Source organism: Mus musculus, chromosome 13 (assembly GCF_000001635.26).
Source record: "Mus musculus strain C57BL/6J chromosome 13, GRCm38.p6 C57BL/6J".
Lineage (NCBI taxonomy): Eukaryota > Metazoa > Chordata > Mammalia > Rodentia > Muridae > Mus > Mus musculus.
The window spans coordinates 48,084,855-48,112,744 of record NC_000079.6 but is presented as its reverse complement, the minus strand read 5'-3'; the positions used below and the strand labels follow the sequence as shown (position 1 = coordinate 48,112,744).

Below are 27,890 nucleotides of genomic sequence, written 5' to 3'. Positions count from 1 at the left end.
CATCCTGACTTTCCTCAGTGATGGGTTGTGACCTGAGAGATTGGTAAGCTGAGATAAACCCATTCTTCCTCAAGTTCCTTTGAATCATGGTGTTGTATCACAGGAATAGAAATGTAACTAAGGAAATGGTACCTCCTAGAGTCACCCATGGCATCTGGAGAGCAGTTGTATGCAAATGTGGGCCATGTAACCGGAAGAAATAAACTCACTTCTGTTTCCCAAGATCATTTACTTTGTTTGTTACAAGCTTAAAGATGCTTGAAAGTGGCACCCACCATGCTTGTCTGGCTTCTCTAGGCGATGCCCACCTCTGGTGTCAATGGTATCGAAGAACACAACTTCACTGCTCAATAATGGGGAGTTGTGTGTGTATGGGTGTGTGAAAATGAGCCAATAATGGTGTACCTACTGCTTTGGGGAATATTTCATCCCTATCCTTTGTACTTATACACAGATAACAGTGTAGATATACACATAAGTGCACACATACTCACAAACCACTTGGTTGTGACACAAAGTTTTTTGTGTATGTAAGTTTTGGTGTGAATCCATGTGAGAGTGTGTGTTGTATGTGCATATATGCGCATGTGTATGTGGAGGCCAGAGGGCGATACCAGGTATCTTTCTCAATCATACTTCATGTATGTATGTATGTATGTATGCATGTATGTATGTATGTATGCATGTATGTATACATGTATGTATTCATTTAAATTTGGAGGGGTAGTATTGGAGATTGAACCTAGAGCCCCTTGGGTAGTAGGCAAGCACTGTCACTAGGCCATGGACCCTAGCCCTCCACTTCACGTTCTGCGATAGAGTCTCTTTCCGGAGCTGGAGCTCATGGGTTTAGCTAGACTGGCTGACCAGGAAACCGCAGGAATCATGCAGTCCTGGAATTATATGGCTCTGCTACTATACCAAGCTTCATATGGGTTCTGCATGGGTGCTGGCGATCCAAATTCAGCTCCTCATGCTTGCATAGAAACTGCATTTCTAACTGCGCCATCTCCCCAGCCCTCCACTCAGAGATGTTGAAGATACCCCCTTTCCCCCCCAAAAGCAGGAAGGACAGACCTTTTTTTTTTTCTTTTTTTTTTTTCCAGTGCTGGGAATCAAACCCAGGACTTTGCGCATTCTAGGTAAGTGTTTTACCTGTGTGTTATATGTATATGTGTAGAGAGCATGGGCACATTCTATTTCCTGTTCCTAGGATGCATATGTGACATAAAGGACATCTGAAGTTCTGAGTCTGCTCTGCCTCTGGGCTGGGCCTTGGGTGGTCTGTCTGAGGTGAAAGGCTTCAAGTGAGAGGCGACCCATCTGATGCTCTGAGGGCTAATAAGGAACTGCTATCAGATGGAGTATTGAACTATGTCTGTGAAAAGCCATTTCTCTTCCAGGATCAAGTTTCTCTTTGCTGCCCAGGAGTCATGAAGGGATGTAAGAAACAGTTGTGAGCTTGTTGGCATCTCTGTTTGGAAGTAGGCACGGTAGATCCTTAAAGGCATGTTCCCACTTTGTATGCCCCAGACAAGGAGCAAGGCATTGACAATAGAGAAGCAGCATGTACTCCAGGGGTCACCTGGTGATGACGGGGTAGGAAGCATGTGTCCTGGTCACTCTGCCACAGGCCTTTGTCTCACTAGTCAGTGGCTGCAACTGAAGTCTAGAATGGTGGTTACAGTGGAAACTGTTCACCTCACTGATTTGTACATGAGTGGCAGAGCTGATGGATCTCACCACAGGCTGGTTTTAACCAGAATTATAAAAAATAGGTAGTTTGTGTCCACCTTTCCCCTCTTCTTTGTATGTGTGTATGTGATCTGTGTGTGTGTGTGTGAGTGAGTGCTAACATGTCACAACATGCATGTGGGAGTCAGAGGACAACTTAGCGCCTTAGTCTGACAACATCTCTTGTTCACTGATGCTCACATTAGGTCAGCTGACCTGCAAGCTTCCACGAGTTCTCTTGTTTCCGTCTCCTGTCTCACTCTGTAGGAGAACTAAAATTACAGATGTGAGCTACCGTGTACAGTTTTACGTGGGATCCGAACTTGGGTCCTCATGCCTGTATTATAGATGGGCACTTTACCCACCTGGCCATCTCTCCAGCCCGTGACATGCAGTTTTGTATATTCTAGGACTGCATCTGTAAAGCTCAGGCTTGACACAAAACCTTTAAAGAGGCGAGTTTTTAAAATGCGTTTTCCTCTGTTTGGTTCCACCCTGATTTTTTCTAGATGACTAATCATTCCGTGTAGCCAGGGAGACCTTTGCAGAGAGGTAAAAACTATCAGATAACACTGCCACAGCTAATTTTAGGATGTGAGGAGAGCTGAACTTCTTGATAAAATCTGGAAGCATTTGCATTTTTATAAAATAAGATATGGTTGCTGAGATTTTTCAGAGTAATAGACCTTAATGACAGATCAGGAGGTATTTTTATATCTGGGCAAAAGAGATAATTGGTGATAAGGAAATCTTGAATTACACCATTTGGCACATTGCTTTTAGTTACCGGTGAGGTTAGCCTTAGTCATAGGTGAGGCATATCCAAATGGGTGGTATTAGCCAATGGGAGAAGCATGGTCAGATGAATTTAGTCTCAGGTACCAAAGTTGGCCTTTTATTTTTATCAATAGTCTCAAGCACACTGTGCGTGTGCATGAGCGTGTGCACATGGGTATGCATGTCCTTGTGCTTATGAGTGCAGTTGCACACATGGAGGCCAGATGTCAATGTCTTCCTCAATTGCTCTCTACTTTGTTTCTTCAGGCAGGGCTTATCAGTGAACCTGCAGATCACCAGTTGACCAGACAAGCAACCTAAGTATCCTCCTGTCTACAAATTCCCAGCATGAAGATTATAGAGACATACTTCTGTATCCAGCCTTTTAGGTGAAGATCCAAACCCAGGTCTCTTTCTCTCTCTCTCTCTCTCTCTCTCTCTCTCTCTATATATATATATATATATATATATATATATATATATGTATATATATATATATATATCACAAAAACAGCTCAACTGGGTCATCTCTGGAGCCCCCTGACTTTTCAGGGTCCCTTAAAATGATGATTAATAAAAACTTAAGCTAGAGATAATGAGACTTGGAAGGTTCTTGGGCCTCATTGAGCGAACAGTCCCAGCTAAAGGAGATTCTGAACAGAGACAATCGTAGTCATCCTCACCACGGTCACAGCATCAGCTCTATCTCCACCTCCATACAAAGCAAGAAACTGCATTCATAAGGCCACTCTTCCAGAGATGTCAGCATCGGACAAGCAATTGGCTTGCTTTGGCATCATCTCACTGATAACAGAAAGCATTCGGTTTAAGAAATGATGATTACCCCCGCTGTGGCCTCTGGCTTGTCTAGTCTTGCCAGTTCTTCATTCCCCTTTTCTTGACTCAACTGGCCACTAGAACTTGGTACCTGCAGCTCTGAGAGTGTCTACTTAGAGTCAATGTGGAAACATCCCTCTTGATCTCTGCTCACTGGCCTGTCTGTACTGCCCACGTGCAGTACTTTGTCTTTAGTCTCTCCTCTTCTTTTCTTTGCGTTTTACTATCTGGGACATTCTTATTCCATCTCCACTGACAGTTCAGATTCTCATTAGTTCTTTATTTGTTTTGCCCTGTAGGGTTATGATGGCTAAACTGGGGACCTAAAGGTACATGTAGGGAGATGCTTTTCCTTTTATATATAAGCAGGGAGATAGGACTGGGGTGCAGCTTAGTTGGTAGAGGTGGAGGCTGAAAGATCAGGATTCAAGGTTATTCTCAGCTACAGAGTGAGTTTGAGACCAACCTGCTTTGCATGAGGACCTGTTTCATAAAGGAAGGAAGGAAGGAAGCCAGGCAGGCAGACAGGAGGGAGGGAAGGAAAGAAGGAAAGAAGAAAAGAGGAAAGAAGGAAGGCAACAGGAAGGAAGGAAGGAAGGAAGAAGGAAGAAAGGAAGGAAGGCAGCAGGAAGGAAGGAAGAGGGAAGGAAGGAAGAAAGGAAGGAAGGAAGGAAGGAAAGAAGGAAGGAAGGAAGGAAGAAGGTAGGAAGGCAGAAGGAAGGAAGGAAGGAAAACAGGAGGGACAGAAGGAATGAAGGAAGGAAGGCAGACATGAGGGATGAAGGAAAGAAGAAAGGAAAGAATTAAGTAAATAAGCAAGTCAGGCAGGTAGGTTAATCTTGTGACCTTGATGGGATTTATATAACACCATGGAAGTGATCCCTTGGCAAGTTTGTGAGGAATTTTTTTTTTTTTTTTTGTAGATTAGGTTAATGGAGGTAAGAAGACCTGCCTGCCCTACATATGGGTGGCAGCATCCTATGCCCTGGGATCCTGGACCAAATAAAGAGGAGAAAGCGAGCCAAGCACCAGCAGCATCAACAGCCTTCTGATGATGTGCAGGAAGTGGCCACCATCTTACATTCGGCTGCTGTGACTTCCCACCATGTAAGATGATAGCCTGGAACTGTGAGCCCAGAGAACCCTCCTCCCTTTTGTCAAGTATTTGGTTCCAGCATTTTTTTTTTTTTTTGAGTTGATTGTTTTCTGCCTTTGGGGACGACAGGCGAGATTTTAGTCATTTGGCCATGTAGAAGTGACTGAGATAGATCAGCTACCTTCTCAGTCCATTAAGCTTCTATAGAAACCAAAATGGGAAAAGGACATTTGATTTTCTTTTCCATAATTCTGAACTCATCATGCCTAAAACCCAAGGACAAGGACTCGTGGGTCCTTTGGGTGGGAGGCTGGAGGTCATGCGTGGCATTTTCTATTGAGGTAATGTCTCTAGAGAGGTGATGGATCGAATGCATCATTAAACAATCAATTAGGTAGTACAAATGTACCTCTCTCTAAAATACCCATTCCAGCCATGCAGTTTAAATATTTCTGGTGTTATAAAAGGAATTCTTATTATTACTATGTTTTCTTTGGTAAAGGTTAAATTTGTGTAGATGCTGATATCTCTGGAGAAAGGAGGAAAACTCATAGATCATCGACATTGTGCCCTGTAGCTCTAAGATGTTGTTGGTGGAGTCTTGGTGATGGACAGACAGCTCTGCCCATGTCTAGGCTCTCTTATGACCCTTTTCAAAGTAAAGAACTTTCTAGGGTTATCTTTACCCATTTGTCTATTTTTGAAGAAGAAGAAGAAAAAAATCCTTCTAAAAGATGTCCAGTAGTTGCAATAGTCCTTCACTTTTGAGAAACGATAATCTTATAATACAGTGCCAATCAGAAACTCAAAGCATCTTTAAAACATATTTAAAATGGTTTTCCACGTGATAAAAAAATTGGCTCTCTTGTCTTCTCATGGGGGGTTATGATGGTTCCTTCTTTACCTCTTTGAAAACTAACCTTTTATATTCTAGTGCTTGTGAATAATACCTCTGACTCGTACTTGGCCTCTTCCACTGAATTGGAAAATTTGGTCCCATTCTCTCAGCGAGTAAATAGCTTTAAAGCCATTCATGGTTTTGTCAGGGCAGAGGAGAACAGAAAAGCATTACATATGTTCCAAGTCAAGAGAGGCCAATCTCTCCCTGTGCTCAAGTGCTTCCTTCCCCCTCCCTGCTTCTATTAAGAGCTCCCCCACAATGGGGCTTTAATCAGCTTCATTGATTTAAAGCTAATTTGCACTTGGCTTCAAGGTTAAGGTCCATAGCACAAACTGAAGACCTTTAAATCAGAAGTCACGATGAAAAGCCTTAGGTATATCATATTGTCCCTTGTGCCTACGGATGACAGCTCTTGATGGCTGCGAATTAACTATTGGGGAGAAAAAGGCACAAAGCCAGGTTTTCTCCTGTGTTCATCCAACCTCCGTGAGCCCAGTTACGCAGCACTTCAGTCGACAGTCCGAAGCGATGGAGTTGGCCGCAAATATTTCGGCATTGTGATGTTTGGAGACATCCGTTTCTGCTTGGGTTCAGTTGGACTTCAACCTAATTGCTAAACTGATTCCATCTGTAATAACTTTTAACATTTATTTCTCCCAAAGGAGGGGTGGGGGAGCTTCGTCTGTGTTTTGCAATTAAGAAGGTGATGAAATATTCAGTGTATGTCTCCAGTCTGACTAAATTCTTTTGTTAACTTTATCAGATAAACTATAAAATATTAACCAGGCTCCCTGTTTGGGCATGTGCAGATGATATAACATTTACCGAGCAGATTCTTAATATATATTTAATTTTATAAATTGAATTAACTTTTATGTGGCTAATTGCCCCCTCTCCTTTCCAAACTGATGCCTCTAACATTAGGTGATAGGCTATATGCCGCAATAGAAAAATTGCAGCTAATTACATAAGCTTAGCTGTGTATATAATAAACGACATTTCCTCCAAACTTAGCCATACAAAAATCAAATCAAGTAGAAATAATGCTGTTTTCTAAGCCAAATTATGCTGGATAGCAATGCTGAAATTCTTGGCTTTTCCTTTTTTTTTTTTTTTTCCTGACAGTGCTATTCTTTTAAAAAATCCTGGAACATTTCAATAGTCAAGCCAGTTTAAATGGGTAATCCTAATCTGTCAGAAACCTTACCTTAAATGCCCTTATCTGTAACCTCCCCGACATCTCCAAATATGATAATTTAATGGTTACATAATACCTCAAGCCTCCCACCCCCCACAATGTGTTTTGGACTAAATCAAGGTCAAGTATGAAATCAGGGTATAAAGCTCATTTTAATTAGGAACCATAAAGAACATTTTTTTTTTTGAACTGAGGAACAAAAGCCTCCATTGTTGGTAAGATGCTAAAATATCTAAGTGAACCTGCTCAGTGGAGAACAGATTACTACAAGGCTGATCTTCATTCAGTGTCACCCAGGAGTTTAAGATCATCTTATACAGAGAAACTCTACGGTGTTACCTTCTAGTGCAATGTGTGCTCCACCAACAGTATACCACGGGGCCTGAGGAAGGGAGTGTGTTCACAGTTCTCAGATCCTGGGGTGATGTTACAGAGGAGGATACAATCACTGAGCTGAGATCTCCATGTGGATGAAGCATGGAAGGACAAGGAAAGGTGGTCAGGTAGAGGTGGCCGAGGGTGCAGGGACAAGTGTGTGCATTCCATGTAGATGCGGAAATGCTGCGTATGTAGCTTGGTGGGAGAAGGAAGGAGATAGAGTTTCATTCTGTATCTCAGCGGTGGAAGAAACAGGGTCTGCTGGTACCACAGCCTGATGGTCTATGCAGCCATAGTCTGTTTTTCCATCTGTCAGGCTCTTGCTCAACTCTGCATAGGTCTGTTAATCACTCAAGGAGGGTCTCTCTACTTATCTCACCTAACCCCTTTCAAGGCTGAAAGCCGTAAGATAAGCAAGCCATTGTCCTAAACCTGCAGTCCCCTTGGATTCCAGGAAGAGCAACACCTAGAGGACTGACCACCCTCCAGATAAATCTATCTGGGATGCTGGAGCTACACCCTGGAGTAAGCCACGCCCAGCCTGTCCTCTCTTGCAATGAGGGCTTGCAGAATGGATGGCTTTGAAGAACTGGAGACCAGACAACATGGGCCAGGCTGAATCACCTCTTAAGGAGGACCGCTAATTATGCATACCTATTTCCCCACTTTTTCCTTTATTTAACCATAAGGCTCATGCCAGTACTCTGAAAATGAAGTGGGGGGAGGTAATTGGACCCTTTTTATTGACTCCTCTTCCAAACATGTTGATTAAATGTTGCAGACAGGAGGCAAGTGACAGAGAGGGGCAAGCATGACTGCTAAATGCCTTGAGGTCTCACGAAATGACTCAGAGAACCGGATGGAGGAAAAGAATGGAATTTAGTAATGAGCAAGGCTGGGGGAGGGGCGGGGACGTGACACAAGTCGTTTTGAATATGGGGCAGGTTTTTGTAACTCAGCAGCTACATGGGTACACCAATGTCAGAGCATGTGAAGTGATTTAATTGCGTCTCACTGTACACTCAAAAATTGTCCTGGGAGATGTCCATTGCTGCCTACCATGGATTGTAAACACACAGAAACGTGTCCTCCAGTGATACAGTGTCAGCTTTTAAGAATAACAAGTGTCTCACTCATAAAGGGTAGATAGAGCAGAGTGAAGCCTCTGGGAGCTTTCACTGAGGTGGAGGATGCACTGCTATGGAACACCACACTTGAAAGCACAAAAGCACCGCGTTATCCCAAAGAAGACGCGCCGGGATGGGCGGGGACGGATGAAGGCGTGAGGAGTGTGCTTTATACCTCTAAGCTTTGGCGATGCACTTACTTACTTATGAAGTAACATCCAAGGTGATGCTGGCAACCCACTTCAAGCTGCGTGTAGAAGTAGAACTTAACACACACCTTCTGTAGCTAATAATGATGGCTTTTCTCTATGGAAGGAAGGCAGATGACGCTAGGAAGATGCCTGTGCAAGATGGGAGCAATGGCAAGTGGGGGGGGACATGTGCAATTTCACATGAAGGGGCAGTGGTTTGAATGGTGGCTCCCCCAAAGCAAGAGCATGCGTTTGAGGGACATAATATCGTAACGGTATGTTCATCTATAGCTTTTTTTCCCTTTTAAACAGTAAACATTAATTCCTGGGATAAAGAACAGAGTCTTCTTTAAGGATGATTCAGAGAGTTGCTGGGGTGAGACTGGGGAGTATGCTCAGCTCCTTCATTCTCCTCAGGTGCGTCTCTGTCATAGCAGTAGCAGCACTCAGGGCTCTGGGCTCTTGCCACCCGTCTGACAATCTCCTATGGACACGCCTGCTCTAGGAAAAACAAGCAAGCTAATATATACGTGGAGGTGCTAGAATGGAGAAGTTGAACTTCAGCTCTCTCCATGGGTCATTCACCAAGTCACCCATGGACAGAGGCCGTAGCTATGGGAAGGACACTGGCTTGCATTTTGGGGGGCATTCAGCTGGCAGATGTTACTCTCACTCCTGAGCTCACAGCAGGGACATAGTCACTGATTCTCTTTAGCCTCCATGTCAGCTCTTCTCTGAATCATGATAGTGACAACCTTCTGGTTAGTCTCCTCGTTTTCCACCTAGTGGGAGTGAAATGGATTATGAAAGTGTGTGCTCAGTTCCAGAGATCAGTCATGTATTCACAGGCATTGCTTAAGTCACCCCACTGCAGTCTCCGGTCACATGACAATCATATAACTTCCCCTGATTATAGCCGCATAAGAAGCTGACAACCCAATGCCCTGCGAACAGAATCTTGCAGTTAAATTCCCCCATTTTGTAGATTTATGAACATTTCTCTGGTAGCATCAAAAATAAGAAATCATTGGAAGACATCATTGGATCCTTCTTTCTATTGATCACATATTGACATACAGTCCAACCTGTCTGGGTTAAGCCAAGGATAGACCAGGAGATGAAAGAAAAAGGAATAAAATATAGCACTTTAATTGCGTTTGTGGCCAAGGGACCTACATTACACTGTAAGCAGCGTGTAACAGTGTACTCCGTGTTCTGTGATTTACCTTGCTGATAATTGCTTTGCACTCCTAATAAATTAACCCACAGAAAATCCATTCATCTGCATCTTCTCTTTATGCAGAGCTCGAGGCAAAAAGGACCAGTATAGCAATTTGAGTGGCAATCATGCACTGATTGTGGAAAGCAAGTAGCATGTTGAGAGTCTTAAGCATGCAGAAAGCCTTTCTTTGTAAGAAAAGAGGAAGAAAAAAAAAGAAGAAGAGGGGCTTTCACTAATTAAGTTCTGGTTTTTGCCTTATTTACTATGGAGAATGTATTATGTTCTAGGTCAAAACCTCTCGTTTAATACGTTTCTTGTCGGAAATTTCCTTTTCATATCATTAACTTATTTCCTTTAAATATTCATAGGAATTTCTCATTGTTATCCCTACAGTTCTTGGGGAGGAAAGGATGTGTAAATCTGCTGTCGAGTTCCTATGAGGTTCTAGCCTTTGAATGCTGAGTGTCACATCCAAAGCTGCCCAGGTGTGGGGGAAGGGATTCTGTAACGGGAAGCATTCTTAACACCGTCTCCTTTGGCTCAAATGCTTTGTGTGGTCTCCCTACTGTGGGTTCTGTGTCTGCCTTGATATTGCTTAGCTGGTTAGACCCTCACAGTGAAATCTGCAGTTTGCAGGAATGGTCAATGAGGCAGGACTTCGGTTTCCTCCCCACTATTAAACTCGGTCATAGTGTTTTTACTTCCCTGATCCCGAGTTTTCTTCATCGCAGTAAAAGGGGGTAACAGAGATCCCCCAGGTCCTTTCCAGAGCTAAGCATATACAGAACAGGATACGCCGCACCGCCGAGTGACTCAGGTGACAGAGGTAGGTGGCAGAGACCCAGGAGAATGGATTGCGGCACTCTATGGAACAAAGACTGACCATCCTTCAGAAATCAACTGAAAAATAAAAGGCTCCAAAGGTCCCCGAGATGCACCAGTGAGCTGGCACCAAACCAAGGCTTTCTTCAGCACAGGGTTACCAGAAGAAAAACGGCAGGAAGCACAGTCAAATTTGAATTTCAAATAAGCAACAAATAATTTCTTAGTATGATTAGGACCAGGCATACTCATGACTAAAAAAAAAAAAAACCCACATGTTTATCTGACATTCAAACGTAATGGGACAATCCTGTGTTTTTCTTGCTAAACCTCACAAGTATTCAGGGGCCAAGAACTAACTGACTGTGGGCAGGATCTGGAGATGTAAACTCCACGCACAAGGTTTGACCATGGAGGTGTTTGCTGCATACAGACAACATTCAGTTGTGGTTTTTATATTCCCACAGAAGAGAGGAGACTCGGGAAAACTAACTGGAAACCCACTGAGTGCATCAGAGACCACAGAGGCTGTGTTCTTGTTGTATACGTACCTAGAATGAAGCCTAGACCCCGTCCTGGACTGAATGTATATGTTTAGTACTATCGGTAGCAACACGATCCCGACTCCAAGTGCTTGCTGGGAAAAAGAGAGGATGTTATCCCAGGAACTCATATTTGAATTTTATTCCTGGATGGTCTCAATTACCTCCAGTTAATAATTTTTAAGGTGAGACTCAGTGAACAATATGACCAAGTATCAAGCAAGATAAAAAATCCTATGTAAGACCTGGACCTCAAGCATACCCATGAAGAGCACTGATGGGTGTTAGTCTTTGTACCATTATAAAACAAACAAACAAACAAACAAACAAAACAACAACTAAAAACCTGATGGGAATGCTCATTGGAGAAAAAAGGTATTCCCGAGTTGTAACCCATAGTCCTTGGGTTACATGGGCTCTCTCATAGTCCTTGGGTTACATGGTCCTTTGGCACCATGGGCTCTCTGCCCATGTGAGGGGGGTTATAAAGTGGAGGAAGAATGTGGGAAGTTCTGCTTACTTCATGGTAGACTTCTATTCTCTCCTCTCCTACCCCCTTGCTTCTCTTCATCCCCTCTCCTGACACCCTCTCCTCCTCTCCTCCTCTCCTCTATCCCCCTCTCCCCTCCTCTCCTCTGCCCTCCCCTCCTTTCCTTTCCTCTCCTGTCCCCCCTTTCCCCTCCTCTCGTCTCCCCTCCCCTCCTCTCCTCTTCTCTCCTCTCCCCTCCCTTCTCCTCTCCTCTTTCTCCTCCCTTTCTCTTTTCTCTCCCCTCCTTTTCCATCCCCTTCCCTCTCTCTCTCCCTTCTTCTCTCCATTTTCCTTTCTTTTCTTCCCTCCCTCCCTCCCTTCCTCCCTCCCTCCCTCCCTCCCTTCCTCTCTCCCTTCCCCTTTTCTTCAGCTTCACTTTCTCCTGTTCTCCTTCCCTTTCTCTCTTTCCCTTCCTCTGATTCCGACTCTTGTTCTGTAGTTCATTCTGGTCCCAGGGCATCTTCCTGACCTGTCCTCTAGAGTGCTGGGTTGACAGGTGTGAGTCACGTGCAGAGGTATACAAGACATAGATCAAGAAGAAAAGAAGTCATGTGGTTTATACACAAGCCCAAATATGCTCAGTGTCAGTAGTTTCCAAAGAGATGCAAACTATAACCACAGTGAAGCTTCACACTCAGCCTAAGGGCAAATATGAGTTTGACCAAAAAACTGATCCCGGGGAAGTCTGGGTGAATACCTATGATCTTTACGTATTGCAACACGGGTATGCATTGGTCCAAGCACTCAAGACCATCAATGGCTGTTAGTCCCTAGCACATCCTGTGAGTCAGCACATTTACTTGACGATGTATATATCTCCAGGGAAGCTCTTGTATCAGAAGAAAAGAGAAAATTTTAGCATGGTAACTTTGCACCAGCAAAAAATAAAATATAACAAAACAAACAAAAACAAACTAACAAGCACTATAAGCAATGTTGATGCCCTTTGAAATGAGCACTGATCAGAAGGTTTTGCCCTTGCCCAAGGGATAAACTTGTATACACATCGCCATTGAAAATAATCACATCACATGTGCCTACGTCATAACTTGACCGTGTGTTATACATGCACATGGCCGTTGACATGTGGGCCCTTAGGAGACAAATGACAGCAGCTTTATCAAAAATTCGAAGCGCAGGCTGGCAGCACAGTTCAGTCGGGACAGTGCTTGTCTTGCAGGCATGAGGTCTTGAGTTCAGTCCCTAGAGTGTTTGTCACAGCCAGGCACCGGGTGCACGTGCTTGCCATCCCAGTGCTGAGGTCTTTGGAGCTTGCTCTCCAGCCAGCCTAGCTTACTTGGTGAGTTCCAGGAAAATGGGAGATCCTATCTTACAAAAGAGAGGGTGGATGGCACCTGAAGAATGGCATCTGGGTTGTCTTTTAGCCTCTACATGACCTGCACACACAGTAACACACACACACACACACACACACACACACACACGCACGCACACACACATACAAACACTTGGAAAACACATTATCTTCTAAGTAGGAAGTGAATCATGGTGGTACTGTTGCTTGCCCTCAGTATCCTATTGAGCCTTTGTGAGTTCCAATAGGATCATCTTCTAATAATTTCCCTTAATAAGTAGGTCATCATTATAATCAAAGTACATCTCTCTGGTGTATTTTTTTGCTGTTGTTTTCTGAGAATAAGCAGACAGATATTCCCCTTTTTAGTGTGATTATGTGATTATATTTTCATGGCCTTGTCATCACTCTTGGATCTGCAGAGATGTGATTGGTTAATGCATCACAGGGCAGCAGGCCCTCTCTGCCTAGCAACAGGACAAGGCCAGTCCCCATAGAGAACCAGCCAGAAGCAAGAGCCAGGGACTTCTCAGACTCTTAACCTACCCATACATCTTTCTTTGAACCAAACTATATTCCAGCAAAGCTTAATGTTGAAATGTTGTCTAAGAAAAATTCTATCAGCCTTGCCAACAGAATTCAGTTTGATTAAGTTCTGTCAAGAAGTCTGTTCTGTTATTTCCCTCCAGTGTTGAAACCTGAAAACGGTCAGAGTCCTCTAAGTGACTTGCATCTGTCCAAAGATCAATGTGAAACAAGAGGAATAAAATATCCCCAGGAGAAAAATCTTCCCTTATGGCAATTAACTCCTCAGAATATAGGGGTATGATTTAACAGTTGGTGAGGGGTGATTTATTAAATGTGCTGAAGAGTTCATTTATCTCGTGGTGGTGACTAGTTTGCTCTGAGAGCATTGTCGATTCACCCAAGGTATGTTGGAGCAAATTCATTATTGGCTTACTTGTCTTAGGGCAAAAGGACCATGCTTGCCGTAATGAAGGATAATTACACACTGTGATTTCTGCATCAGTGTGTTTACCAGCTGATGGACGGAGGTTTTTAGGAGGTAGTCCTTCTGTTTTGATAGGGCTTAAGAAGTTTGGAAAGCATTGAAAGGTATTCTTCAGCGAGGGCTTTATTCAATAAGACGCCATGCCTGGTACAATGTAGCATTGTATTGCACACCAAATTGAAAACACACTGCTAATTAAATGCTGACACAATGTATTCTTACCACCTAAGAAGTTTTTCTTTCACACCTGTCCACAATGCTTAGTTAACATGCTTTAATCACGTCTTAGTGTGATAGTTTCATAAGAAGAAAAGGGAGATGGCAAAGCTTTTCCCATTTAGAGAGTGGGTCTTTCGGAGTAGTTTTGATAGCTACCTTGTCCCACAGAAAGTTTTCATCTGTCCAGAGAGGACTAGTAAGTCTGGACAGTGCTAAGACTTACTAGTGACACTCACATAGACTTGTAAGCCAGTGACAATTTGAATTAGATTTAATGTTGACTTAAATATTACTTAAACTACCTCCTCTCTCTCCCATTCCCTCCCCTTCCTGTCCCTTCAATCCCTTCCCTCTTCCTCCCCTCCCCTCCTTTTTTACTCTTACACCTCCCCTCCCCTTGACTCCCCTCTCTTCCCCTCTTCTCTTCTCCCCCCTTCCCCTCCCCTCCTGTCTCCTCCGCTTTCTCTCCCCTTCTCTCCCTTCCCCTTTTCCTTCCCCTTCCAGTCAATTCCCTCCCCTTTTTCTCCCCCTTTCCTTCAATCCTCTCTTCTCCCCTCCCCTCCCCTCTCCTCCCCCCTTCTCTTCAATCCCCTCCCCCAAAGCATGAGCTGCACCTCATCCCTTTTGTAGCGCTAAATCCTCCGCGCATGCGCATTCGTCCACGGGCTTCCTTATTTCTGTCAGGTTATTCACCAATAATGAACAATACAGCTCAGAGTAGACACCACTACCACCAGCCTCACCACCTCAGACAGTGCCCCCTGTTTCTCTAATACAGGAGAAAACTGTGACCTGGTTATAAGGCTAAGAGGAGCCTTGTCGTTCATGCTGAGGAGTCCATGACAATAAAAAGAACCTTAGCCAGGATGTTTTTGACATATTCCCACCTAGTAGACAAGGACAGTGCCTACTTAGGTTTTGGAGAGAAAACGATGCATCTAGAACATGTAATATAGAACTTGACACGTGGTCATTGAATAGATCAGTAGTTACTGTCATTATTACCACGTAGGCATTGGAGAGTCACTGGAGAAAACAAGACAAACAGGTGTGGGTGAGGTTTGCCCACTTATAAAGTCTTTGAATAAATGACGATGCAAGCGTCTCAGTTGAACTCGTGGGACCATAAGTGGATTCTGAGGTTTTCCCCGTCAGGTGGAACGAATGCCTTGGGAATTCTCACTCACCTCTGGCTGGGCGGGGCTGTGGCTTCCTGAGTTCAGCAGGACTGACTGCGGTCTGAGGTTCAGGGCACAGGTGGTGGAATTCACCACCAGTACTTTAGAAATGCCATCTAAATATAGGGAGGGAAAAGACTCTTGCGCACAGCTCCTTCTAATCCCCATGGGATCACTGAGGAGGGTGGGTGGCATCTGTGTCTTAACCAGTGAGGTCATCGAAACTTACAGACACTCAAGAAGTTTCTGTCCTGGGAAAAGTGGGGGAGGGGGCGAGGGGAGGGACGCAGAGGGGGTGGGGGGGATGGTAACACACCGATCTAGAGTCTGCCTGGGATCTCTTGACTGGAAGACTGGCTCTTTGTACTTTGGCACATCTTTCTGGTCTCTCTTCTCTGCGCATAGTGTCATATAAAACTGAAGCATATTTAACGATCAGATGAACTACATACAGGTGTAATCTTATGTCCTCTATTGCCTGGTGTGTGCTTTAAGTATTAGGCACAAAGCTGTTGATTTTACAGCAGAGCATCAAGTCCAAACCAAGTGAAGTTGGATGTTACCAACTTGTTCTTACCTTGTAATTGCTCCGCAAATTTGATAGAAATGTTGACACTGGCTACAAAAATAGAAACTATCATTTTCCTTAGAAATTTAGTCATAACTACTCTTCAATTACATGCATTTAAACTAATCTTTGACACTGGCTTTAAAAAGCCAGTCTTAAAGGCTTTAAAGATATATAGTATCTTTAAGTAAGATTTTGGGGGACGTATTATTATCAAAGTTCTATGACAGCAGTTTTCTTAATGACATGGTGATTCCAAAGTCATGTTGGGGCAGCTTCATTACGCTTCTAAGATGTGACCACTAAGCTTCCCTGTGCACTCATCTGCTCATATTCCCTCCATTTAATTGCAAACAGCTCAGTCTGGAGCCAAGCTTAGTCTCTTAAACTTCGTCATAAGCCATGCAGCTCCTATATTATCTTTGACCCTTTGTAAGGTGGGGATAGAACCTATGGCTTTGTACACAGTAGGCAGACAGTCTACCACTGTGCTTTAACCTCGGCTTGTGGGAAGTGTCTTACCACAGTTGACCATCATGGGAAAGACTGATTCAGAAACTAGTTGGAAAACAAACAAACAAACAAACAAATCTTTGTTTTCAGTTTTGAATAAAAGCAATCCTAATTTCAAAGGCTGTGTCTACAGCAGTGCTTCTCAACCTTTAATACAGTTCCCCCAATCATCTGCTAGAGACAGAAGTATTTAATAAGACTCTTAGCCATTTCTGGGGATGGAAAAAATTAGATAGAATGTCTAATGAATAAGATAACTGGCCAACCAGCAATCCTCAGGGACCCCAAAACCATAAGGTTATTTTTTAATTGCTACTTCACAATGGTGATTTTGCTACTGCTCTGAATCATAATGTAAATATCTGTGTTCTCCAATGGTCATGGTTGACCCCTGTGGAAGGGTCATTTAACCTAAAAGGGGTCATGGCCCACAAGTTGAGAACCACTGATCTAGAGTATATCAAAAGGATTCCAGGTGTGAATGAGTTTCAAACCGCACCAGATCAAGATCACAGAGTTTGGAGTGGGCAAGTGACTGGCTGAAAACTACAGAGAAGCCCATCTCTTCCTGTGCAATAGTAGTCAGTAATTCAGAGAGCAAGGACTAGTCTAGGAGAGAGCCAGGTGTGGTTGAGCTTTGTCTTGCAGATCTCCCCCGTCCTACCAATGATATTCACAAGGACCCTATTTGCTGGGTCCTAGGTTTGCATACAGTTCATTTTTTCCACCAGTTTCCTCAAGACTCAGTGCAGAAAAAGTGCCAATTTTATACCCTTCACAACTTTGGTCCAAGACCTCTTCTGGGCTTGCCCAGGCTTTCTGACGCTATACCATGGCTTAGTTTGTTGTCTTCCTTCTGTTCTGTTGATTTTTCTCTCCATATTTCCTCTCAGCCATATACATTTTCTCTAATAAAACCCTTGCATGCCTATTCTTTCTCTTTTCTTCTTTCTCTGTCTCTTATTCTTCTTTCTTTCTTTGTTTCTTTGTTTCTCTCTTTCTTTCTTTCTTTCTTTCTTTCTTTCTTTCTTTCTTTCCTTTTTTTTTCTTGACATTACTTCTTAACAGACCTAAAATAATACAGAGGTAGGTTGCTGGCTGGTCAATTGTCTTATTCATTACACATGCTATCTATTTTTTTTTCTGTCCCAATAAATGGCTAAGAATCTTATTAAATACTTCTGTCTCTAGTAGATAGCAAATGAATGCAAGTACATCAAATTTGCATGCAATTTAATAGATGCATAGAAATTGTGGAGACCATTAGAGATCCCAGACAACTTACTGCATGTCAGGTAAAGAAAGCATCCACATAATACTTTCTGAAGCTATTGGTGCCACAGACTTCAGCATTCCATCTGCACTCCCCTAGGTAGGTGCATGCAAGCTGTGTATGAATTCATAGCTTATGAGTTGAGCTACTTAATAACCATCAGGTAGGGTGACTGCCAGCTACTGCAACAAGAGCAGGTTTCCACCCTGCTCGTTTCCATGACTGGTGTTGCATGAAATCACAGTAGTTCTAAACTTAGCATAGTTTTCTCGTGCTTTCAGTTGTGAAGTGTTCAACTTTTATTACCAACAGGGCACATGGCTTTGCCTGGGAGAAAACACCAGAAAAAAATCATCCCCCCCCAAAAAAAACCCAAAACAAAACAAGACCCAAAGGGAACACAGGCGCGGAGGGGTTCTTTTGCTCACGAGCTAAATGCAGGCGTAGCTTGTAGGACTTAAACTTTAAGAGTTTGCACAATGCTATTCTTCGAATAGCCAACAAAAGGTTTTCCAGGCAGCCATTTTTAATTGGCCCGATCCTCATTCATATCTTTTGAAAACCCCTAACAATTTGTGTTGAACTGCGTGTCTACCTTCTTGTGTTCCAATGCTTTGGTTCATTTTGTCTCTTGTCTTTCCCATATGGTTCAAAAAAGCACTTAGGCAGACTGCTTTTCTCTCCCGCGCCTCTTTGATTCCTAACATTCTTTTGCAGGCCTTAACTCTGCGACCATTACCTGACCATGAAGCTTTTCATGTGGGATTAGGTTCTGCGTTTCTATTGATCTTCTATGGGCTTGAATGTAGTAAACGAACCTCCTCGCTCCCAACAAATTTGCATGTAATTGCCTGTGCAGTCCTGCACACTGAATACCGGGGCTGGAAGAACACACTAGCATGAAGAGAGCCAAAAAAGAAAAAAAAATGGTTTTCTTTCAAAAGCTCTGTCCCTTTGTAAGAATGGCACACGGTGGGGGGGGTGGTGGGGGAGCGGGTGGGAGCAGTATGCTTTCTCAAGGTTTGAGAAAGTGGTGAGGTGAGGGGACGTCTCAAGAATTATTACCAGTCACTCAAATCATTATAAGAACAAATGCATTTTCTGAATATAGAGCTAGAATTCCCATCGTTTTGACCTCGAGAAGGTTCTGACCCACATTTATATAACCCATAAAAAGAACCCAAATACTTTAACCATTCCTTCCGTCCATTTTGTTGTCTTTAGATAAGTTTTACTCTGTAGTGATTAAAAAAAACAAAAAAACAAACAAAAAAAAAACTTCATCTACTGCAACTTTAAGGAATTTAATTACCAATCTCATCCAGAATTACTGCTGAGTTCTTATGCATCAAAAGTGTGTTATTTTAAGTCAGACAGGTCTTATGTTTTATGTGCTCATCTATATCTATCTATCTATCTATCTATCTATCTATCTATCTATCTATCTATTATCTATTTATTTACTATTTATGTATCATCTATCTACTCTATCTATCTATCTATCTATCTATCTATCTATCTACTTGTCTATCATCTATCCTCATACTCCTTTTCTGACCTGTTACTGTAAGCAAGACATGGAATTTAAAAAGAAGACACTGAAATTTACTACAGAGAAATGTATAATTGCTATAATTTTATCACAGTTATTTACCAAAACCCTGTACTGTATTGTTCCAAGACGTGGCTGTTACTTTCATTTATTTTGAAATGCCAGCATCGTCAACATCTGTGTGGCTTTCCATTCACTCTGCCCCCCATGGAACTCTACTGGGTAGCACTAATCTATTTAAAATATTACAGGATAGACTTAAGATGAAAAGAAAATAGTTTGATTTGTCTTGTAATCACTGGGGGACCCCCACAGTGTCTCCTTGTCGAGAGGGTTGGAAATGAACTCTTAGGAGTGGACCTTTGTGCTCACTTCAGGAGAATGAAGGAGGAGATCCTCATTTTGATGGACTACTCACTTGGTGTGTGACTGGGAGAGGGGTCAGTTCTGTTGTGCTTGGTTGCCGTGTTCAGTCTGATGAGCTGATGAAGTCAGATGCCCAGAGATGCTTTGCAAGGATCAAGAGAGATTTCTTAGTAGGAGATGCGGTTGGGAGGAAGGAAGTGTTGAAAGGCTTTTTGAATTTCACTTGATAATGGATGAAGTTGAAGCCTTAGCCCTGTTGACAGCAATCCAGCTGAGTCTCTGGTAACATTCTCACTTTTTATTCCATCTCAGTAGAAGTGGCAACACCCACATGAATTTGAGTTACATTGTCATGCATCCTGATTCTGACTGGTTAAAAATGTGAGCTGCTAATAAGCACCTTCAGATGGAGACAGGAAAGCAGATACTTCAGTTCACATGAAGGGAAGATTTGAGACAAGGAGTTCTACTGTTTTGGGGTAAGAATTATCCCTAGAGTGATCCTGTTGCTACTACTCTATCAGTGGTGCTAAAACAGACACCTTTTGACCTATAACAACCCTCCTAGGCACTGTGTTCAACCTCGGACACTATAACCAATCAACCAATGGATTCTGTCTTCTAAAGCAGAACCACCATTAGACATGAGACTTTAAGATGAAACCAAGCCACCTGGTTGGGAGGGCAGGGACCTGTTGGGAGTGGCCACATTGTGAAGGATGTGTCTAACTTGGAGCAGGGGTAGCTGGATACAATGTTGCTAATTTAAAAGGATCCATCAGTGGTGTAACTTATTCACTGTCCCGCATTGAGTTCGTCCAGTCAAAGTAACAATGGTCTGAGTGAAGAGTCAAATCTGTCTTCTTACTCCATGCTAATCTCTCTGCGCCAAGGATCGATGTTCTAGAAAATGACACCTAGGTAAGCTAAAGGAAGGCAAGCTTTTTTGATGAAGCCTGTATCATCTTCCGGCTTGGCTTCACTTTACTTAGTAAGTATACTTGAAGAAATGTGTGGGTTTTTTTTTTTTAATTAAAAAAAAAAGCCAAATGATACTGTTTATGTAAAAAGACGTGTTTTAAATTAATATGGGTTAAAGTCAAATTAAAGATTGTACAAGAAGGAATATTATTAAATTTTCTATCATTTTGAAAGGACAGTAAGTACAAAACAAAGAAGAAGAATATGCCTAGCTTTTGGAAATGAGTTCTACACTGTGTTTACTACCATTGTTCTCCCTGGTGGTTTTAATTTTAAAGATTTGTTTTCTAAGATTTTGTGCATGAAGGTATTGCCTGTTGATTTTATTATTATTATTATTATTATTATTATTATTATTATTGCTTTTTGACACACGACTTAAATTTTGTAGTCCAGGCTAGCCTCAAACTCAGAGCCCCTTGTCTCCCAAGTGAGTCACCACATCGTTCTTAGCATGTACAAGGAAATTGTAGAATTATTGCTGGAAATGTTTTCAGACTCCACAGAGAAAAGGCACAGTGCTGAAGGGAAAAAAATGGCTCAGTCACTCAAAAAAGAGAAAAAATACGTAGTCTTTTCAAACAGCAAAACTATAAAGCACCTGTAGTGGGCTATGGAAGGGATATTCTGTAGAGGGACAGTCACTTTCAGACAACATGGATTCGCCAACTAGTAATATCAAGCAAGCTCATTCTGCCTTGACCTCATGGGTCAGGATATGGTCATGTGACTTCAGTTAGTTCAAGTGACAGATATCTGCTGGGGCTTTTCTATTTATTTATTTATTTATTTATTTATTTATTTATTTATTTATTGAAACCAGCCAACAGTGAGGCAGTTCTGTGTTGTGATAGCTAGAGAAGATGATTTGACCTGGGGAAGGGTTAAATTCGAGGAAGCCAAGAGACCAGAGATGGAGCTTAAAGGAACTTTTGCAGACATGGCTTGTAGATTCTGCCTCCCTGCTCCATCCCAGAGCAAGACAGCTGGAGTCTTCTTGCCTGGCTTCTCTTCAGCCCCCCTAGCACCGGATTCCTGGACTGAATACACGTGACTACACTATCAGACACTCCACAGGAAACATAAAAGGATGCTTATTGAAATATTTAGATACTTTTCTGTTTAATACTAAAAGTATGATTGAATCTAGGAAGAGTTTTAGATTGTTGACATGACTATTTCTTTCTTTTTCTTTTTCCCCTTTGAGCAGACCTCCGAGACCCGCTCTTGGGAGGCAGAGGTCATGAATCTTTATGAGGTGGAGGCTAGCCTGGTCTACATAAGGAGTTCCAGGCCTGCCAAGGGTACACAGTGAGACCTTGCCAAAAACAAAACAAAAACAAACAAACAAACAAACAAAATACCCAAAGTGAAACACCCTGAACCCTTTAACAATGATCAGAAACACACTACCCTAACTTGGCGGTCACAAAATTTGAAGGCATTCTTTCTGCAAATAAAAAAGGGTCTATATCATGAACCTTAGGTGATATGGAATAAGGCCCTAGCTACAGGAAAAATAAAACCTTTATAGCCAACTAACAGCTTACTTATTAGAGTTTAAATGCATTCTGCCTCAGAGCAAAATCATCAAATTTGTTTCACATAGAACATTCATTTTTCTTTGTCTTTGATTGGTGATCAAGTTTGAGGGTTTTTTTTTTTTTTTGTTGTTGTTGTTGTTGGTTTTTGTTTTTGTTTTTTTGGCCAGGCATTTTCTTATATCTCATATGGAATTCATATGAGATCTATGGAATCCAAAAAAGGAACAATAGATAGGCTAAGAGTGAGTGAGATATTTTTTATTCGTTTCATATTGGAATTTTTATTGCTACAACATCTGTTACAAATTGGCCAACAAGGGCAACAGAGGTTTTGGAGCCATTCCTACTCTACTGATTGCAAACACTAGGCTTGGAAAATCATGTTCCAATGCACTTCATATGGATAATACATTTATATCAGTGTGTGCCATCACGAATCTCAAAATCAGCTGACTACAGGCAATCAATTAACACACTGGACTGGGCAGAAAAAAAAAAACCAAAAAAACAAAACAACAACAAACCATCCAAACAAAACCAAAACCAAAACCAAAACCAAACCAAAACCAAACCAAACCAAACCAAACCAAACCAAACCAAACCAAACCAAATACCAGGAGCCAGATTCTCTGTGCCGGTGGGCACTTTGCAGGGATTTCTTAGAAGATAATAGTCAATAATGTTTGCCCTCATTTCGTTAGCAGAGTGTCCAGATACTTTCCAGAGCTAACTGAGAATTTAAGGCATTAAATACATGGTGGTGTTATGAATTGCTTTATTTTTTTTTAAATGGACACTATTTGTGTCAGGACAGACTTGATACTTTGGCAGACGTGTTCAGGGCTCTGGAAATATTTGTTACTATTTAACTGATGCCATCGCAGGAGTGGTTCAAAGATGATAGAGTATTTCCTGTAGGAAAAATGGTATTTGCTTTTAGGGTCATATGGCTTCTTGGTTAGAACTGGGTATTGCTGGATGCTAGCCTAACTACCTTTATGTATTTCCAATGTATGTGTTCATAGAGTTAATGGTCACACACATATTGTACAATGCCTTTTATTTATGGTTTTATTAATTTGTACCAGGTTAACTTATGTACAAAGTATCTTTAAAGTTTGGTGAGTTTAACAGAGAAATGATAGGAATCAGAAACAATTATATGGATTAGAAATAATCAAAGGACATATACATAAAATGGATATTTTGGGGACTAAATTCCAGAAACTGGAGTGCTATTGAACTAAGATTCTAGAAGAAAGTATGAAAAGCCTAACACCCTCCCTGAAATCAAAGATATGAAAGAGGATAGACAGGAATGGGGAGGGAAGGGAAGAGCGGGGAGAATGGATATGAATTTGGGGTAATGACTGCAGATATTTTGTATATTCTTATTTCCCTATATCAGCCCCGGAAGGGAGTCTAGTTGAGTTTACTCCTTCAGTTTAATAATGAGATGATACCAAAAGTGGCCACATTCACAGTGAGGAGCAGACTTACTCCTTCCGAAGAGAAGTAAGAGTTGAGAAGTCCCCTGGCTGTCTACCATTGTACACCCAGAGGAAAAAGGGACTGCACTGTAATCCCTGTGATGATGGAAATGGATTAGAGAGGTGTAAGGTTCTTGTGAATTAGACTTGGAACCCAGGAGGGAAAGAACATCAATTTGAGACCACCTTTGATTCTCAGACCAGTGCATTGCTGGAGGTAGGCTATTGGGGTTCGAATGTCAAGCCTCGCACTGTGTCCCCAGTGGGTGTTGTTGTTTTAGAATATTGAGGAATATCTTTTAAATACAGAGTCTAGCAGGGAGACATAGGGCCATAAGAGAAAGGCTTGAGGGTTGTAGCCAAGTTCTTTGCTTACTTCCTTGGGTGCAGCTTCCAGCTGTTGTACCTTCCTGCATTGACGGAGGATTATGTTCTCTGAACTATGACCTGAAATCTATCTGTCCACACCTAAGTTGTTTCTGTTGACCACAGCAAGGGGGAAAAAAAGAACTAATATTCCAACAGACTTAAATTAGCAGACAGTACCTTTCTAATTCCTTTATTGCAAGGCTAATCAAAATACCACTGAGGGTACAGGGCTTAAGAGTCCTTGCAATGTAAGTGTGAGGACCTGAGTTTGGACCCTAGCACCCATGTAGAATAGAATAGAATAGAATAGAATAGAATATGGGTATGAACATCAGTTCCAGGACTGTGGGGAGCAGAGGCAGAAGGATTTCCAGGGCCAGCCTAGCTCCAAGTTTTGGTAAGAGACCCTATCTCAAGAGACCAGGCAGAGAAGGATAGCAGTAGAGAAGTGCCATGGTTTGAATATGCTTGGCCCAGGGAGTGGCACTATTAGAAGGTGTGGTCCTGTTGGAGTAGGTGTGTCATTGTGTGTGGGCTTTAAGACCGTCATCCTAGCTTCCTGGAAGTCAGTCTTCTACTAGCAGCCTTCAGAAGAAGATGTAGAATGCTCAGCTCCTGCTCTATGCCTGCCTGGATGCTGCCATGCTCCTGCCTTGATGATACTGAACTGAACCTCTGAACATGTAAACCAGCCCCAATTAAATATTGTTCTTACAAGAGCTGCCTTGGTCATCGTATTTGTTCACAGCAGTAAAACCCAAACTAAGACAAGAAGGATGCTTGATGTACTCCCATGGCCTCTGCATACACAATTATCCCCACCCCCTTACACATGCAAATATATGCACACACCACCAACACTCGCAGCACACTCACATATAAACATACACAGACACAAATATTTTTGTTAAGATGTAATTCATGCATGATACGATTTACTCTATTTAAGTAAAACCAGTCGGTGGGTTTCAGTGTAGTTGCAGATATGCACAACCATCCATACAGTTAATTCTGGGATTTTTCCATTGCCATAATGTGTAAGAACTTCCAATCCCTTATCTCCTGTTCTCCACCCTAATCCCATAGTTTTAAACAACCAAACCACTAATCAATTTTCTCTGTATAGATCTGCCTGTTCCCAGACATTTCATGTAAATAGAAGTCTTTGAGACACATTGTACTCATCTGGTTTCTCCTACTCAGAATAAGACTTTCATGTTTTATCTCTGCTAATGTGTTAACCAGTACCTTGCTTCCTTTTATTGATGGAAACTATTCCATTATATGGACATGCTGTATTTGCCGGACCATTCACATGTTGGTGGACATTCGGGTGGCTTCTATAATACACCTTTGTTTATGTCATTATATCCCAACTGTGCAGTGCATCGGATCATGTAGTTAATTTTATTTTTGGATGAAATCACTTTATTCAGATACCAACCTCACCCGAGGGTGAGGTACCACTTAGAAAATAACCAGCAATAACGCAGATGCCGCCATAGCCCACACTGTGTGGGGTAATCAGTTTCAAAAGTTAAGTGAGTGAGAAACCAGCAAAACTGGAGAGTGCCCAGGGCCAAGGAACGGTCCCACCATCTTCCTGGAGTCTTGGAATCAGCTTGGTTGCTCCTGCCCCACAGCTAGTCAGCTCCAACACTTCTGTGGACCGAAGGACGGGCAAGAAGAACCTTATTCAGAGTTTCAAAACCGCTGATTCTTTCCCTACACTTTAGCTCAAACCAATCTTCTCCCCAAACACAGGAATTTTTGAATCATTGATAAATGATTGACAAATAAGAGAGAACAGGCTTTTTCCCTTCCCTTTCTTTTCCTTTGTCCTGGCACAGTGTATATAAACATATAATGCCTCGCTTAAATATTCATAGACTCCCCGCTCGCAGTACAGTAACTCAATAATAAAATATTTTGAAGAGGCAACGGTGCTGTGGAGGCTCCGTGATACCACTAATGGGTTTGAAGAGGATGCTAATGTATTGCGGGAGGAAGCGAGTCGAGCTCTCGTGTGTAAAGGAGGATTATAAAACATAATTACGGAAAGGCAAGCGTGGCAGGCTTGGAAGTCCTGTTGATGTGTGGGTACCGCAAACGACATGTTTCGTTGACGAGGACGAAGGCTTAGATGGATATTTACTGCTCTGACAATCTCCGGAAACATGGACCGCATTACAGGAATGGCCATTTTGTGAACTCCAGGGTAGAAATTAAACAGCGTAAGATGGAAGCCGACAAGGCTCAGGCAGCATTTCGCCGGCCTTGTATAACAGTTGTCGGGGCAGGCTAAGCTTTCCTAAGTGGAGCTTCATGGAGGCGTAGGGGAGAAATAGTGATGTAACTGTCAGCATAGAAAGAAACGCAGGCTTTAGGAATTGTAGAAAATTAAACAAGTCATGGTATCCTGTTGAGACTTGGAAGAGACAGGGGCAGTTGCTAAATATAATTTATTGGGTACAGCTGTATAAATTGTGGGCATCAGCCAGATAGTAGCTGATTTGGGGCGTACCATTAGAACTCGCTGTTCCAATCTCCTTACCTACCAGTCTGTCTCTTCTAGCACAGAGAAGAAACGATCTTAGATGTTAGCCGGGTATTTACCTGAGAAGGGGCAGGGGAAGCACAGTGGTTAACTTAAGAACACTGAAGAATGTGGGAAGGCATCGGGGAGTGAGCATGAAGAATATGAAGAATGTATACACACACACACACACACACACACACACACACACACGCGCGCGCGCGTGTGTGTGTGTGTGTGTGTGTGTGTGTGTGTGTCTTAATGAAACCACTGCTTTGTACGCTAACAACTAACTAACTAACTAACTAACCAACCAACTAAGCGAATATTGAAGAGATATATCCTAATTCATATAGCTGTACTGTCAGCCCACAATGCCTTCTCTTCCTGGAAGTCCCCAACAATAGGACTTAGCATTCAGGGTTTTGCTCCAATCTTTACAAAATAGCAATAAATCGTGGTTTTTAGAAGCACTTAACTAAAGGAATGCTGCCTTTAAATGGAGCTACTGGGGAGGATAAATGGGTGCTCTAGTAGTTTTGACGTTGTTTAAAACATTTATTCAGTGCCATGTTTCTGTAGAGAAACTGTTTAAAATTATGAAAAATTCAAACACACAGAAAATACTCGCAACAGTGACTTTAAATAGATGCCACCATTTGCCATGTTTAGTTCGGCTCTTCTCTCTCGTTCTTGTTTTATATAAATAGCATTCTATTGATATTTCCAAATTCTTGCCTTCATTCTCTCTCCTCAGAAGAAGCCATTTTGCAGAAATTGTTGTGAACTTTTCCATGTGTCCTGATGCTATTGACACTCATGAATGAATGAATGTATGATACATTATTTATTTACATGTGATATAAAATAAAATATGTAAATGTATGTCCATCTTTTCAAACTGCTATATGGTATTCAACTGTATTAATAAATTGCATTTCCCTGCTGAAAGATAAAGTATAAATACAAATATATTCCACAACTTAAAAATAATTTTTAAAAATCTTGTGTGTAGTTTCTTAATATTTAAAAAGAAATTACTTCTATGTTCTTGAGAATATACAAGTTACATGTACTATACAAATCTATTAATTTCTTCTTTTTTTTTTGCTGTTGTTACTTCTTTGCTTTAAGTATTCTTTTACAGTCACGTATTAAATGGTGGTGTTTTCTGATTTGACATATTTTCTACACTAATACCAAGGGGTCTCTTCTTTCATATACTGTTTTGAGAACTGCAAAGTAAACTTTCACATTTAGGTTTTTGTGTTTCAAGATTCTAGAGTAATTGAATTTATAGAATGAATCTCTCTCTCTCTCTCTCTCTCTCTCTCTCTCTTTCTCTCTGTCTCTCTCTCTTCCCCCACCCTCTTTCTCTCTCTCCTTTTATAGTAGGTGGTCAATTCTGCTGACCTTTTCTTCTGGCCCAGATGTATGTTTCGCTCACCTTTAAGTAGTTTGGCTGGACACACATTTCTGAGGTCAGTCACTTCCTTATGGTCTCTGCTGTTGAGGGTGTGTGGTGGCTTTGTCTTTTCTTCTCTCTTTGTAAATAATTTGTTTTTCCTTGGGTGCATTTTGTGTGTCTGTGTTCACATGCATGTGTGTGTGTGTGCTTGT

The 27,890-nt window shown here is 42.0% G+C and overlaps 2 long non-coding RNA genes across 3 annotated transcripts in view; both read left to right on the top strand.

Annotated features, from left to right (window-relative positions):
* The window catches only part of A330033J07Rik (RIKEN cDNA A330033J07 gene), a 218,393-nt gene that overhangs the window by 149,879 nt on the left and 40,624 nt on the right, over window positions 1-27,890 (top strand). The gene's annotated exons all lie outside the window — the stretch shown is intronic.
* Gm36346 lies at window positions 1,104-4,848 on the top strand. 2 transcript variants are annotated; one of them, XR_873367.1, is made up of 3 exons: window positions 1,104-1,142; window positions 2,779-2,900; window positions 4,272-4,848. It is a non-coding gene; the product is annotated as a predicted gene, 36346 (long non-coding RNA). The 2 variants fall into 2 exon arrangements; XR_873366.2 differs by lacking the exon at window positions 1,104-1,142 and having other exon boundaries at window positions 2,628-2,900.